Source organism: Pelophylax lessonae, assembly GCF_965119305.1.
Source record: "Pelophylax lessonae genome assembly, chromosome: 3".
NCBI classification, from domain to species: domain Eukaryota; kingdom Metazoa; phylum Chordata; class Amphibia; order Anura; family Ranidae; genus Pelophylax; species Pelophylax lessonae.
This window is the reverse complement of record NC_138770.1, coordinates 624148725-624166370: the sequence shown is the minus strand read 5'-3', so window position 1 is coordinate 624166370 and position 17646 is coordinate 624148725. Positions and strand designations below refer to the sequence as shown.

The 17646-nt window shown below is 45.2% G+C and overlaps 1 pseudogene across 1 annotated transcript in view; it reads right to left on the bottom strand.

The window, feature by feature from the left end:
• Nucleotides 1–255: 255 nt before the first annotated feature.
• The window catches only part of LOC309550651, a 113237-nt pseudogene continuing 95846 nt past the window's right edge, over nt 256–17646 (bottom strand). The window contains exon 4 of the transcript in view: nt 256–1024. The product of the transcript in view is annotated as an uncharacterized misc_RNA (transcript). The remainder of the gene's footprint in view (nt 1025–17646) is intronic.

Here is a 17646-nt window from a genome sequence, read left to right as displayed (position 1 = left end):
TAATTTATTTGAGAATTTCCCCTTGACAAGCCCAATAGGGCTAACTCCCTTTCTAAAAAGGCGACTTTGCGAAGGAGCTCAGTCTGGAACAGATTGTCAATAGCCTGCTTGTCAGTGGAGGCTGAGTGGAGGTAACTGCACTCTTGGGTGGTGTGGGGTAGGGTGATGAGCCCTGTGTGGAATCCGGAGATAAACCCGCATACCAGGAATAGTGTGTATGCGGGTGATGGATGAGAGTACGTTCACCCGGCTCAGTCAGGATGAGCTGGGATGCTTGAGGGTGCATGTGCTCTTGGGATGAGCTCTATGACAGTTGACACAAATGTAGAGCAGTCGGCATTGGTTGAAGCTGCAAGTACCATAGTTGAAGTTCTTGTAGATAGGTGTCTTGCCTAGTGACTGGATGGGCCGTCCCAACTTTTCCACCTGAGGATGTTGCATAGGGGCAAGCATGCCTTGAGTGACACTAGATGTAGAGGGGAAGGTCAAGGAACGTCTGGCATCCGTGTTGGAGCACCAGTTTGCCGTGTGTGTGTGTAGGTCTGGCAAACAGCACAAAGCGGGGAACGCAGACCCGCAAAGTGGCGGCAGAACAACTCAGTGTCCACGATGCTCCAATACATGCTGGTTTGGAACTGGGCGAGTTTGGCTGCGGCTCTGGCTGCGAACGAGCAGTGGTAGTCATAAATCGCAGAGCCTCCGAATTTGTACCCTAAGTCAACCACTAAATGGAGGTACAAATCCATCTCTTCCTTCCTGCCGGGGTTGGCCGAGCACAACACGTCGCTAAACATACCGAAGGCCAGCACAAACTCTGTGATTAACAGTTTGCGATTGAGCCTGGGGTCTTTGGCCTTGAGAACAACGGACCTGTCCCCACAGGCGTAGGACTTATTCTCGGTCAGATCGTTGACCGAGATGAGCAGGGAGTCCAGGTTAACATCCTTTCCCTCCAGGATGTCCTTCCTAATGCCAGCAGGGACAAGGTGTGCAGGAAAAATAGTTGAACTAGTGTTCGGCGTACCTATGGGTGGTAGTGCCAAGATGGGCGCTGCGACCGCGTCTAGGGGGGTCACTGCTGGGTGCACCTCTAGAACTGCTACTCACGCTTGCACATCAGGGACTGCTGCAGTCAGCGTGCCGATCATGGTGTGCAGCTGGGTGAGAGCTGAGGAGATGGACTGCAGGGATGCTGGGTGTTGGGAACAGCAGCCAGAATAATTTGGCTTTCCTGCCCGTGGCGGGGTGGGGAATGGTCCTATACCACAACTTTGCCCTGAGCTTGGGGATAAGTCCATCCCCTGAGGGACTGAGTGCTGCCTGGCTCTGAACCCGTGGTGGGTGACAGAGGGGTAAGGCAAGGTCCTCACTGCTGGACCGTGACATGACTCCAGCTATAATGAGAAAAGAGGGGGGGAGGGTGTATGTTTAAGAAGAGTTTTAGAAAATGAGAACAGCGGAGGAGAGATGGAGTACGTAAGAATAAATAAGAAGCAAGGGGGAGGAAGAACAGAAAAAGGAACGACAGGCGTAGATGCATTCCGGTGAATGCTGAAGAGTGGAAATTTATAAAACTTGAAGAGTGCGGGGCAACCAAGGTTAGCCAGGAGGTGCATGGCCAAATAACCAATAGCTCGGGTGCCTGGCCAGTGTCATGCATGGACCTGTGAACCAGGGCACCAGGGCGTACTGGGTTGATAGGCTGCAGTCTAGTTGTAGCCTAAGTAGAAATGTTGCGTTCTGTAGTAGGTGACGTTTGGTTGGCCTGCTAACGCCTGCACTGTCAGCAAGCAACTGTTTAGCAAATGTGTCTGCGCAGTTTGAAGGTGATGTCCTTAAGAAAATAGGTAAGAAAGAAAATGTGACAGTAGCTAAGTTCCAGCCCAATTCGTGTATGTGAGGTATCGAGATAAATAAAGGGTGCTGCAGGTTGATGTGGGAGAGTATCCCGTGTACTACTCACCTGACTTGTGCCCTGATAGAATATAGGTCCTGGTTGTGGCCGAGACTAATCTGGCGACCGGGGACCTGAAGAAGGTAACATGGAGGTCCAGGTTTAACCTGGCGCGAAGGAGAGCCCTAAGTTCGCCCCCCTACCCCTAAAACGTGACAAAACCTCCTAGGTAAAAGCATCCGAAGCCCTGCATGTGTGTATGTATGTCATATTACCTTTGAGAAAAATGTCCAACCTAATGCAGGAAGGAACGACTTGACCTCACTGACCTATGGAGAAAGACAGACAAGAAAACGTGAGTGGCCGGGCTGAGTGCCACTGGAGACGAGCTTGCAATGTGTGTTGCAAGAAAGTAGCCTCAAAGGGAGGCGAAAACAAAGCAGTAGAGAAAAGTGGAAGATGTATGGGGACAACCAAGGCCACGCTGACCGAGTGACGTATATAAATGAGCTGACACTGAAAAGAGGCATGCTGAAGCATGTCGGTGTTTGCGACCTAAGAAGTCACATGAGTTGTAAGTGTGAACAGGCAAATTAGTGGTATGAGTGGCGACTGAGAGCTTGTGGCAAAGAACCTCGAGAAGGGGGCCATGTAGCAGAAGCTTGTGGTGCCTGTAAACGGGTAATGATTGGTATGAGCAGTAACTGAGAGCTTGCAGCAGGAACCTCAAGAGGGAGGCCATGTTGCAGAAGCACAAAGCCTGTTGGAAAAACATCATTTATATATATACATATATATATATATATATATATATATATATATATATATATATACACACACATTATTTTTTGTATTATATATATATATATATTTTTTTTTTTTTTGTGGAAAGCACGTTCAACCTAGTGCAGGATGGAGCAACTTGAACATGACTAACCTGAGGGAAAAACAACAGAAAATTAAACGTGAGTGGCCAAATTGTGTGCCACTAGAGACAATGAATGGTTGGATCATGTGCCACTGGAGACGTGCTTGCAATGATTGCAAGAAAGTAGCCTCAACAGGGAGGCGAAAACAAGGACAAATTGTGCCGACTTGGGTTGGAGTTATAAAGCTAGAGTATAATATGTGTTTGTGTAAACCGAACACATACCAACCACCATGCCCTCCAGGCTAATCAAAGTGCAGACAAGGCACCAGGTGGGTCTAATTACCACCTCAATCAGCCACAGAACCCGTGCTAACAATACATTCTGATCTCCAAATGGATAAGGCGGCAACCTTATGGACAGTGAATCCTATAACCAGTGAAGCCTGTGTCGAGTGATATCGGACAATGACCGACAGCAGCTTGAAGGCTTGGATCTACGAACGAATCGAATGTTTGTGGATGGGATGACAAGCAAGGCAGAGGGAACCTACAAATCTACTACGCCTGTGTAGAATGATGTCTGGACACGACCAACAACAACTTGGTACGAAGGGATGCGGGATAGGAAACAGCTAAGTACGAAGGGATGCGGGATAGGAAACATAACGAATCGTAACATTGCGTATGAAACGAAAAAAGGTTCAAATCCTACCTGCAACAGCGAGCGAGAACCGCCGACGAAGGCTACGAATTGAGTAGTATCGTGCACTGGAATCGGCAAGGAACAAGGTGAGTGGGCTGCTTAAATACCCCCTTCCCCCGGGCTCCTCACAAAAATTCAGGCCACCATACCGGCCTTCTAATATACAGTATCTCTTAAAAGTGAGTACACCCCTCATACATTTTTGTAAATATTTTATTATATCTTTTCATGTGACAACAGTGAAGAAATGACACTTTGTGTTGATACTGAGAGACACCAGACTCAACAATGCAGACAAGCTGGAAGCCACTATCAAAGCAACCTGGGCTTCCATAACACCTCAGCAGTGCCACAGGCTGATCGCCTCCATGCCACGCCACATTGATACAGTAATTCATGCAAAAGGAGCCCCGACCAATTATTGAGTGCATACTATACTGTACATGGACATACTTTTCAGTAAGTCAACATTTCTGTTTTAAAAATTCCTTTTTTTTTTTTATTGGTCTTATGTAATATTCTAATTTTCTGAGATACTGAATTTTGGATTTTCACTAGCTGTAAGCCATAATCATCAAAATTAAAAGAAAGAAATGGTTGAAATATATCACTCTGTGTGTAACACATCTATATAAAAATATTTAACTTTTTGAATTTAATTACTAAATTAAATTAACATTTTGATGATATTCTAATTTTATGAGATGCACCTGTATATACACTGCTCAAAAAAATTAAAGGAACACTTTTTAATCAAAGTATAGCATCAATTTACTTGGCGTAACATCATCTTTCACAAAATACAAAAAAAAAAATGAGCTAACATTACTGTTTAGTTTTATTAAAAGCAGTGAAATGTATTTTTTCCCAAAAAATGGCGTTTGCAAGACCGCTGTGCAAATAAAATACCGCGTGACAAAAAATATTGCAACGACCGCCATTTTATTCTCCAGAGTCTTTGCTAAAAAATATATACTGTTTGGGGTTCTAAGTAATTTTCTAGCTAAAAATACAGATTTTAACTTGTAAACAACAAGTGTCAGAAATGGGCTTGGTCCAGAAGTGGTTAAAGAAAAAATAAAATAAAAATATATATATATATATATATATATATATATATTAATTATCATTATTATTAATTTATATATTTTTTCCGACACTTTGGGAAACAAACAGTAAAGAGGAAAACACATGTTTTGCAATGAACCTTTTATTAAGATTAACACATCACATTGATCGGTAGCATTACCAAATAACCCTTTTCCTGCTAAAAATCAAAAACATTTTTTTCCCACTCGCCGTTTGACAAAAGTGGATGCAGCCTAGATCATATGATCTTTGTGGTCTTTCACATAACAAGAGACTGCAGATAGCCTCATCTTTTATTCTTTACAGTGAAACAGTCCATGAGATAGGTGGGTCAGCAAAGCTCAACCTAGGTACAGCTCTGTAAGGCTAATGTATTGAGCAAATATATGTCTTCATATACCTACATATAATTGTAGACTACAAAATTAACTCTTTCATGACCAAAGTGCATTAATGCCTAGATGCCCAATCTGAATTTAGCAGCATCTGTACTCGTCGGTTAACTTAGCCATACCACTATGATTAAAGCGGAGTTCCACTTACGTTGTTTTTAATGAAAATAAACGTACCTTCCTTCCTCTTCCTCCTTGTGCGGGCGTGGCCCCCGACGTCACTTCCTACTTTGCAGGATGCAATGGGAACGGCCCCGGCCGCTACTCTGATTGCTGATCGCAATCTACAGAGCATGCGCGAGATTGCAATCGGCATTCTGGGTAGCCAGGAACGCGGAAGAAGGACACAGCGGGGGACACCATGGCTTCAGATGCCCACACCAGAGATGGCTGCGCTCTGCAATCAATTTTAAAGGTAAGTATTTTTCTTTATTCTAGGGTAATTGGGGATAGTTTAGGATTAGCGGGGTATTTTTAGGTAAAAAATGTGTATGTGGCTGGAACTCCGCTTTAACTGTCTACATTCAAATGTTTATACTGTTTTTTTTAAGGAGTTAAATGTCTTTTATTTGGTACATTGTTTCAATAAATAGCCTGTTCAGATCTTTTTAACTTGATAAATGGACAAATATGGAATAAAAAAGGTTTACACTTCAGTTTATGCTAATCTGTGGTCTTGTTCAAAATTTAATTAACACAAAAGATAAAGGAATTATAGAACATATAGATGTTGCATATAACAAGCATGATAATCTGTTTTAAACGTATTTGATATATATATATATATATATATATATATATATATATATATATTATATATATATATATATATATATATATATATATATATATATAATATGTATTTATATATATAATTTATATATAATATATAATAATATTAATAATATTATATATATATATATATATATATATATATATATATATATATAATTATATAATATAAAATATTATATATATATATATATATATATATATATATATATATATTTTTTTTTTTTTTTTAATCAGGTCAGTACAGAACATAAGCGTTATTGATAAATAACATAAGCTGGCGGGGAATACCACTGTGGGTATTTGATTCACCCAAAGCGTTTAATATGTTCGGTGGCCGGGGACAAGTGAGAAGGCAGCATTTCAACACACAAGGTATACCTTCTCTACAAGTGACCCTCTGTGACAGCGTCACTTTACTAGAGAGATTGTGGGAAGGTTTTGGTGTGCAGTATTAAAGCATAATAAACAATATATTTAAAAAAATATTAGTAATAAATGACCTTTAAAATTTTTAAATATGCAATTATAAAATGAAAATATTAGTAAGATAATAAATGCGTTTTTTTTTTTTATTTGCCATTATTGCCTAACTGGTTTTTGTAGTCTGACAATATGTAGATATAATAAAATGAGGAAATGGCAAATAAGGCTAATGGTAAATAAGTCACTGGCAGACTGCAGATGCTCGAGTGTTGTTTTTGAAAAACTTTGTAGAGGAAAAACAAGATGGAGCCAGAAGTGTGCAGACCCTGTGACTATCATATGCTGCTGTGCTTGGGCATTGGAAATTTTTTGTGAAAAATGTCACTATTTCTAAAATCACAATTCATTGTGATTCAGTTAAAATAATAATGGAAAATGTTTATATGTAACCTTTTGAGAATGTTCATAAAAATAATAAAACAAAACATACCCTTTACTGGAAGATTTACACATTTATGGGAGCAAAGATTTTAGATATAAGAAAAACTCTCTTATAATTTTTTTATACTAAAGGGTCAGTCCATCCAAATTGCAATTGTTGGTAGACAGGGCCGGACTGGGAATAAAATTCAGCCCTGGAAAAAATGTCATACCAGCCCCATAGCATTATTATACCGGCCCAACAGCATAGCGCCATTATTTCCGTGTTCATAAAAGGGAAAACCATGCATTTTAAAGCAAATTTGAAGAGTGTATTATACATAGATAAGATAGATATGAAAGCATATAGGGCTTTATATATAAAAGAGCAAATTCTAGTTAAAAGTGGTAAAAGTGCGGAGATGGTAAAGGAGATGTCATAGGCTGTGCGGACATGGTACAGGTCATGTCAGGGGCTGTGTGGACATGGTACAGGACATGTCAGGGGCTGTGTGGACATGGTACAGGACATGTCAGGGGCTGTGCGGACATGGTATAGGACATGTCAGGGGCTGTTGAGACATGGTACAGGAGATGTCAGGGGCTGTGGAGACATGGTACAGGAGATGTCAGGGGCTGTGGAGACATGGTACAGTAGATGTCAGGGGCTGTGCGGACATGGTACAGGAGATGTCAGGGGCTGTGGAGACATGGTGCAGGAGATGTCAGGGGCTGTGGAGACATGGTACAGGAGATGTCAGGGGCTGTGTGGACATGGTACAGGAGATGTCAGGGGCTGTGCGGACATGATACAGGAGATGTCAGAGGCTGTGCGGACATGGTACAGGAGATGTCAGGGGCTGTGGAGACATGGTACAGGAGATGTCAGGGGCTGTGTGGACATGGTACAGGACATGTCAGGGGCTGTGGAGACATGGTGCAGGAGATGTCAGGGGCTGTGGAGACATGGTGCAGGAGATGTCAGGGGCTGTGGAGACATGGTGCAGGAGATGTCATAGGCTGTGCGGACATGGTACAGGAGATGTCAGGGGCTGTGAAGACATGGTTCAGGAGATGTCAGGGGCTGTGGAGACATGGTACAGGAGATGTCAGGGGCTGTGGAGACATGGTACAGGAGATGTCAGGGGCTGTGTGGACATGGTACAGGAGATGTCAGGGGCTGTGCGGACATGATACAGGAGATGTCAGAGGCTGTGCGGACATGGTACAGGAGATGTCAGGGGCTGTGGAGACATGGTACAGGAGATGTCAGGGGCTGTGTGGACATGGTACAGGAGATGTCAGGGGCTGTGTGGACATGGTACAGGAGATGTCAGGGGCATGTGGACATGGTACAGGACATGTCAGGGGCTGTGGAGACATGGTATAGGAGATGTCAGGGGCTGTGGAGACATGGTGCAGGAGATGTCAGGGGCTGTGGAGACATGGTGCAGGAGATGTCAGGGGCTGTGGAGACATGGTGCAGGAGATGTAATAGGCTGTGCGGACATGGTACAGGAGATGTCACAGGCTGTGCAGACATGGTACAGGAGATGTCACAGGCTGTGCGGACATGGTACAGGAGATGTCAGAGGCTGTGCGGAGATGGTACAGGAGATGTCAGAGGCTGTGTGGACATGGTACAGGAGATGTCAGAGGCTGTGCGGACATGGTACAGGAGGTGTCAGAGGCTGTGCGGACATGGTACAGGAGATGTCAGGGGCTGTGCGGACATGGTACAGGAAATGTCAGGGACTGTGAGGACATGGTACAAGAGAGGTCAGGGGCTGTGCGGACATGGTATAGGAGATGTCAGAGGCTGTGCGGACATGGTACAGGAGATGTCACAGGCTGTGCAGACATGGTACAGGAGATGTCACAGGCTGTGCGGACATGGTACAGGAGATGTCAGAGGCTGTGTGGACATGGTACAGGAGATGTCAGAGGCTGTGCGGACATGGTACAGGAGATGTCTGAGGCTGTGCGGACATGGTACAGGAGATGTCAGGGGCTGTGCGGACATGGTACAGGAGATGTCAGGGGCTGTGCGGACATGGTACAGGAGATGTCAGGGGCTGTGCGGACATGGTACAGGAGATGTCAGAGGCTGTGTGGACATGGTACAGGTCATGTCACAGGCTGTGTGGACATGGTACAGGAGATGTCAGAGGCTGTGCGGACATGGTACAGGAGATGTCAGGGGCTGTGCGGACATGGTACAGGAGATGTCAGGGGCTGTGCGGACATGGTACAGGAGATGTCAGGGGCTGTGCGGACATGGTACAGGAGATGTCAGAGGCTGTGTGGACATGGTACAGGAGATGTCAGAGGCTGTGCGGACATGGTACAGGAGATGTCAGGGGCTGTGCGGATATGGTACAGGAGATGTCAGGGGCTGTGCGGACATGGTACAGGAGATGTCAGGGGCTGTGCAGACATGGTACAGGAGATGTCAGAGGTTGCAGACATGATGAGGGGGGTGGGATGAGTGGCAGCAGGGGTGGTGGTGAGGGGGGTGGAATCAGTGGAAGTGGTGGTGATGGTGAGGGGGGTGGGATAAGTGGCAGCAGGGGTGGTGGGAGCGGTGGTGGTGAGGGGGGTGGGATCAGTGGCATCAGGGGTGGTGGTGAGGGGGTTGGGATTGGTGGCAGCAGGGGTAGTGATGAGGGGGGTGGGATCAGTGGCAGCGGTGGTGGTGATGAGGGGGTGGTGATGAGGGGGGTGGGATCGGTGGCAGTGGTGGTGAGGGGGGTGGGAATCGGTGGCAGTGGTGAGGGGGGTGGGAATCGGCAGTAGTGGTGGTGGTGAGGGGGGTGGGAATCGGTGGCAGTGGTGGTGGTGGTGAGGGGGGTGGGAATCGGTGGCAGTGGTGGTGAGGGGGGTGGGAATTGGTGGCAGTGGTGGTGAGGGGGGTGGGAATAGTTGGCAGTGGTGGTGAGGGGGGTGGGAATAGGTGGCAGTGGTGGTGAGGGGGGTGGGAATAGGTGGCAGTGGTGGTGAGGGGGGTGGGAATCGGTGGCAGTGGTGGTGAGGGGGGTGGGAATCGGTGGCAGTGGTGGTGAGGGGGGTGGGAATCGGTGGCAGTGGTGGTGAGGGGGGTGGGAATCGGTGGCAGTGGTGGTGAGGGGGGTGGGAATCGGTGGCAGTGGTGGTGAGGGGGGTGGGAATCGGTGGCAGTGGTGGTGAGGGGGGTGGGAATAGGTGGCAGTGGTGGTGAGGGGGTGGGAATAGGTGGCAGTGGTGGTGAGGGGGGTGGGAATCGGTGGCAGTGGTGGTGAGGGGGGTGGGAATCAGTGGCAGTGGTGGTGGTGGTGAGGGGGGTGGGAATAGGTGGCAGTGGTGGTGGTGGTGAGGGGGGTGGGAATAGGTGGCAGTGGTGGTGAGGGGGGTGGGAATCGGTGGCAGTGGTGGTGAGGGGGGTGGGAATCGGTGGCAGTGGTGGTGAGGGGGGTGGGAATCGGTGGCAGTGGTGGTGGTGGTGAGGGGGGTGGGAATCGTTGGCAGTGGTGGTGAGGGGGGTAGGAATCGGTGGCAGTGGTGGTGAGGGGGGTGGGAATAGGTGGCAGTGGTGGTGAGGAGGGTGGGAATCGGTGGCAGTGGTGGTGAGGGGGGTGGGAATCGGTGGCAGTGGTGGTGAGGGGGGTGGGAATAGGTGGCAGTGGTGGTGAGGGGGGTGGGAATCGGTGGCAGTGGTGGTGAGGGGGGTGGGAATCGGTGGCAGTGGTGGTGAGGGGGGTGGGAATCGTTGGCAGTGGTGGTGAGGGGGGTGGGAATCGGTGGCAGTGGTGGTGAGGGGGGTGGGAATCGGTGGCAGTGGTGGTGGTGGTGAGGGGGGTGGGAATCGTTGGCAGTGGTGGTGAGGGGGGTGGGAATCGGTGGCAGTGGTGGTGGTGGTGAAGGGGGTGGGAATAGGTGGCAGTGGTGGTGAGGAGGGTGGGAATCGGTGGCAGTGGTGGTGAGGGGGGTGGGAATCGGTGGCAGTGGTGGTGAGGGGGGTGGGAATAGGTGGCAGTGGTGGTGAGGGGGGTGGGAATCGGTGGCAGTGGTGGTGAGGGGGGTGGGAATCGGTGGCAGTGGTGGTGAGGGTGGTGGGAATCGTTGGCAGTGGTGGTGAGGGGGGTGGGAATCGTTGGCAGTGGTGGTGAGGGGAGATTGGTGGCAGTGGTGATGGGGGGTGCCATCCTCCCCACCGCCACTGCTTCCCCCCCATCCTATTAGGGAGAAGATCTGTGGTGGTCTGGTGGAGGTCGGAGGATGGGATCAATAATTGCACTGCAGTCTGCTGATTTTTTTAGTACTAACTTGGTCAGACTGTGACAGTCGGACTCGATTCCCCGGGTGCTGGGCTGCTGGGCTGGCGTCCGTGTAGTGGGTCCCTCGGCGCCGTCACCGTGACCGTCCGTCTTGCTGACAGACTCAGTCACATGATCCACCGCCGGCCGGCGCCGCCGCTCTGACGTCATGCCGCTCATAGCGGCTGACATAGTACGGACTTCACCAGGGATGCAGCAGCCATCACAGCGCGGCCGCGGGGCGGTCCCAATAGCGGCCGCGTCTTAAAGCGGCCACAATAGCGGCCGCGTCATAAAGCCGCCACAATAGCGGCCGCATCTTAAAGCGGCCACAATAGCGGCCGCGTCTTAAAGCGGCCGCAATAGCGGCTGCGTCTTAAAGCGGCCACAATTTTAAAGCGGCCCCAGGGCCGGCGGCCCACCGGGAAATTTCCCGGTATCCCGGTAGGCCAGTCCGGCCCTGTTGGTAGATTCAGATTCAGAATACATTATTGATCCCAAAGGCAAATTATTGCAACACATGCCACACTCAACAAAGACAACAAAAGATCACAACAATGAACAGAATAAGACACAAAGACATAACAAAATTTCCAATAACAGTCATTAGCACCAAAATAAACAAATAAAACTACTCTCTAATAAACATTAAGTGCCGGTTCACACTTGTGCGATGCGGGAATGCTGCGAATATGCAGCGTGATCCCGCATCGCATCCGCACCTCTGGCAGTTCACACTGCCATATGCGATACGCAGGGGGTGTCAATTAAATGTTAACGACACCCCCAGTTTGATCGCATATCGCAGTGCGATCTGACAGTACGCACAGAATCGGATCGCACAAGTGTGAACCACTGTGCGATCCGATTCAACTGCGTTGCGGATACAGTGCGGATACAGTGCGAATTCAGCCATACAAATAAAAAAAGTCAGCACAACCCTCTACCAGGACATTCTAGAGCACTTCATGCTTCCCTCTGCTGACCAGCTTTATGGAGATGCTGATTTCATTTTCCAGCAGGACTTGGCACCTGCCCACACTGCCAAAAGTACCAATACCTGGTTTAATAATCATGGTATCACTGTGCTTGATTGGCCAGCAAACTCGCCTGACCTAAACCCCATAGAGAATCTGTGGGGTATTGTCAAGAGGAAGATGAGAGACACCAGACCCAACAATGCAGATGAGCTGAAGGCCGCTATCAAAGCAACCTGGGCTTCCATAACACCACAGCAGTGCCACAGGCTGATCGCCTTCATGCCACGCCTCATTGATACAGTAAGTCATGCAAAAGGAGCCGACCAAGTATTGAGTGCATACTATACTGTACAAGGACATACTTTTCACTAAGCCAACATTTCTGTATTAAAAGTCCTTTTTTTTTTGGTCTTATGTAATATTCTAATTTTCTGAGATACTAAATTTTGGGTTTTCACTAACTGTAAGCCATAATCATCAAAATTAAAAGAAATTAAAGAAAGAAATGCTTGAAATATATCACTCTGTGTGTAATGAATCTATATACCGTATTTATTGGCGTATAACACGCACTTTTTCTCCCTGAAATCACAAAGAAAATAATGTGCGTGTGTTATACACTATGTGCCTCGGAGGGAAAGGGGGTCGAGCGCCGTCGGATTCCACAAAGCAGGAATCTCCCGGTTACTCGACGGCCGCTGTTATACAAAGTCTCGCCTCCTGGACAAGCTCTTATGATAGACAGCACACTGGTCCAATGCCGGGACATGTACTCTCTATCATAGGAACCTGTCCAGGAGGCGGGAATTCGTATAACAGCAGCCGCCGAGTAAGGGGAGATCCCTGCTTTGTGCAATCTGGCAGCTCTAAACTATATGCAATGGTGAGGCTGCAGATGGGCACTGATCAGGCTGCACTGATGAGCAATGGTGAGGTTGCATTGATGGGCACTGATCAGGCTGCACTGATGAGCAATGGTGAGGCTGCATTATAGGCACTGATCAGGCTGCAGTGATGAGCAATGGTGAGGCTGCATTGATTGGCACTGATCAGGCTGCATTGATGCGCAATGGTGAGGCTGCATTGATGAGCAATGGTGAGGCTGCATTGATGAGCAATGGTGAGGCTGCATTGATGGGCATTGGTGAGGCTGCATTGATGGGCACTGGTGAGTCTGCATTGATGGGCACTGGTGAGGCTGCATTGATGGGCACTTGTGAGGCTGCATTGATGGGCACTGACCCTTATTTTGCTTCAAAATTGTTTATTTAAAATTTCAGTTTTTTTCCTGAAACTTCCCTCTTAAAATGAAGGTGTGTGTTATACGCCTATAAATAAAATATATGAGTTTCACTTTTTGAATTGAATTACTGAAATAAATTAACTTTTTGATGATATTCTAGTTTTTTTTTTAGATGCACCTGCAAATTCATATACATACAGTATATATTTTTTATTATTCATTTTATAATTTTTTTCTGACACTTTGGTAAACAAACAGTAAAGAGGAAAACACACGTTTTGTAATGAACCTTTTATTAACATTAAGCCCCCGTTCACACTGGGGCGACCTGTCAGGCAACCTGGTCGCCTGACAGGTCGCCGTAGGTCGCCTGGCATAGAGAAGCTGTGGACCCGTTCTAATAGGAGCGACACAAGTCGCTCCGACTTAGAAAAAGGGTCCGGAGCTTCTTTGGGGCGACCTGGAGCGACCTGCATTGACTTCAATGTTATGAAGTCCGTGCCGGCCGCTCCGAGGTCGCGGTGTGAGCAGCGCGCCGCGACCTGTGAGGTCGCCCCGGGAAGTCGGATCGCCCCAGTGTGAACGGGGCCTAACACTAATTATTAACCAAATAACCCTTTTCCTGCTAAGAATTACAAACATTTTTTCCCACACTTCTTGTGACAACAAGCAGATGCAGCCTAGATCAGCCTAGATCATATGTTCTTTGTGGTGTTTCACATAGCAAGAGACTGCAAATAGTCATCTTTTATTCTTTACCATGAAACAGTCCATGAGATAGGAGCATAGGCTGGGCACACCCTAACCACTATGTGGGGTGCTGATTCCCCCTAATACCCAGGCTTCCTCCCATGTTGCCCCCCCCCCAACCCACAGTGCTGCTGGATTCCCTCCTCTCTTCTCCCCCTGGCTGTGGGGGATGTTTCAGGATGGAGAGTGGGGAAAGGGGCTAGTAAATATGTAATTTAGCGGTGCCTTCCTTTTCTAAATGAACACACTCACTTGCAGTGTTAATTCATACCTGAAGCATAGTAAACCGTGTTTACTATGCTTCAGTATGTTAATGAATTTAAAGACGCTCAGCACAGAGCACTTCCCATTCATTCCCTGTCCAGTGCAGCTGAGGCTGCAGAGAAAGGCATGTGTGTCTGAGCTTTGGGGTGCACCCCCTAATGCAGTAGGTTGTACACACCTATGGATAGGAGGGTCAGCAAAGCTCAGCCTAGGTACAGGCCTGTAGGGCTAATGTATTGAGTAAATATATGTCTCCATATACCTACATATAATTGTAGACTACAACATTAACTCTCCCATGACCAGGGTTCATTGATGCCCACAGGTGCCCAAGCTAAATTTAGAAGCATCTGTACTGGTCAGTTAACTTAGCCATACCACTATGACTAACTGTCTACATGAAAATGTTTATACTGTTTTTTTAAGGAGTTAAATGTCTTTTATTTGGTACATTGTTTCAATAAAGGTTTACACTTCAGCTTATGCTAATCTGTGTTCTTGTTCAATATTTTTATTAACGTAAAAGGTAAAGGAATCACAGAACATATAGATGTTGCATGTAACAATCATGATAAGTTGTTTTAAACTTATTATATATATATATATATATATTTATATATAAAGAAAAAATAATATATATATATATATATATATATATATATATATATATATATATATATATATATATAAAAAATTTAAATTAGGTTAGTACAGAACATAAGAGCTGGCGGAGAATACCACTGTGTGTATTTGATCCACCCAATGCGTTTAATATATTCGGTGGCCGGGGACAAGTGAGAAGGCAGCATTTCAACACACAAGGTATACCTTCTCTACAAGTGACCCTCTGTGACAGCGTCACTTTACTAGAGAGATTGTGGGAAGGTTTTGTTGTGCAGTAATATAGCATATTACACAATAGATTGAAAAAACCATTAGCAATAATTAAACTTTAAAATTTGTATTTATGAATTAAATTATAAAATTAAAATATTAGTAAGATAAAGTGCGTTTTTTTTTTTTTTTTTTCATTTTTGCCTAACTGAGGTTTTTGTAGTCTGACAATATGTAGATATAATAAAATGAGGAAATGGCTGTAAATAAGTCACTGTCAGACTGCAGGTGCTCGAGTGTTGTTTTTGAAAGACTTTTGCAGAGGAAAAACAAGATGGAGCCAGAAGCGTGCAGACCCTGTGACTATCATATGCTGCTGTGCTTGGGCATTGGAAATTTTTTTTTTATAGTGAAAAACGTCACTATTTCTATCATGGAAATAAATTCATTGTGATTCATTCGAAATAATAATGGAAAATGTTTATATGTAACCTTTCGAGAATGTTCATAAAAATATTAAAACAAAACATTGCTGGAAGATTTACACATTTATGGGAACAACAGTTTTAAATATAAGAAACGCTCTTTTATCATTTTTTATAGCAAAGGGTCAGTCCATCCAAATTTCAGATTTTGGTAGATTCAGAATACATTATTGATCCCAAAGGGAAATTATTGCAACACATGCCACACTCAATAAAGACAACAAAAGATCACAACAATGAACAGAATAAGACTCTAAGACATAACAAAGTTTCCAATAACAGCAATTAGCACCAAAATAAACAAATTAAAAATCCATACAACATAAAATTAATAACAGATTAAAAAAATAACAGAAAACCAAACTACCAAATTGCAAATAATACACCACTTTCTCTAGCATTACCTCAAACAATAATTAACATAAAAACCACCATACTAAAACAACTACATAAAAATCCTGATCATAAACCAGATTGCTGGTGAAGTAAAGCACATCTCCTGTAGAAAACTGGCAAGAAAAAATTATCCTTCCACACATGCTTATATCCAGTAGTCTTCTGTCCTTTTAGACCTCTTCTCCCTATGGTGGCTGCATACGGTCTTCAATGCGGTTATTGTGTTGCTAACACTCTGCAGTATTGTACCATTAGACCTGGCTGACATGACATCCTGCATCCACGGATACTGGGTTAAATATTTGAAAGAGTGTATGAACGTGCCTTACTAAAATATTATATTTCATATTACATTTCAGCTAGGGCCCATTCTACGATGGAATGTGGGCTCTTGCAAATGATATTAACGAGCCATTTGACACACCTCATTCATACACCCTGGACATCAGACAGCTGTATTTTGCATATAGACGACAGACAGTGATAGGTGTTTACATGTCAAACACCTTTTCATTCATTTATTTGGACACTTGACAAGTTAAGGCTTCGCATAGAGATGACAGACAACACCTGAACAAAATTAACAATTGCTTACATTAACACATCTGACAGCTGAACACAGACGGATCGGCTCTCCCACAAAACACAATTTCAGACACGAGACACCTCATATTGACACAGATGTATAGGGAACACAAGGGCCTTTTCTTCTATTGTTTTGTGTGAGATATGTTCTATTGTTAAACTGACCCATGAATTGTACACTAGTTCAAACTGTTTTTTGCCGCCCAAAATGTCTCATAAATATGGAAGCCGAACTGAAATAAATCAGATGTTTCTACGCTAAGCTTGAGTGCTATGTGTCGTTATGTCTCCTGGCCAGAGGAGAGAGAATTCACTATACAGGAAGAGTTAGCAACTGAAGGGTCGTAAATCATGTCTCTTGATGTGGATGAGCTAACAATATTGCTGGCCTTCATTCAACAAAGGTTGCTGGACCTCTGAGTGGTATATCTATTTGGGACAGCACCAGAGAGGAGGCCAAAAGGCAAGCTATTATCAAAATAGGGCAAATTGTCATGGTGGACAAAGCAAAAAAATACCATACAGCAGGAAGAGTCCATTTAATGTGACTTTAATGGCGACATGAGAAAAACACCAAATCTTGTAAAACATACTTGTGAGATGCCTTTAGGTTGTATGTGGTGTTATGGAACAGTAAAATCTTCAGGGACAGTGCCAGAGACACTATTTATTGTGTAATTGATCTTTAGCTTTTACATCTAGCTTGGCTTAAATCCAGCAGCAGCTCCCAAATCTGATTGATTTCAACTTGAAAAAAAGTTTTGGCTGCAAATAAAAATCATCCAGTGATAATACGCCCAAATTAAAGCGGTTGTAGCCTCAAAAACAAAAATAAAAAAAACTAAAAAAAACAAACCCTGCAGGACAAAGGCATAATGAGCTAGTATGCATCGCAGGGCGAATATATCCTAAACCGTCCAGGTTTAGGAGATATTAATTTTATCTACAGGTAAGCCTTATTATAGGGCAATCGAGAAATTTTCTTTCCTTCCGCCTGTGGCAGAAGGAAAATAAACTGCATAATCTATAGGCTGCTTAAGATTGAGAGGACCTATTAAAGGAAGTGATTGTCATCGCTGCATTGCTGTACTGTTTATTATCCATTACACAAACAGGAGAATTCCTAGATGATGTCTCATATGGTCCCTTTAAATCACAGCCACCCTCCTTGCCAGACAAGCATTTAAAGTGTTACTAAACCCACAACAGTAATACCAGTCTGTATATGCA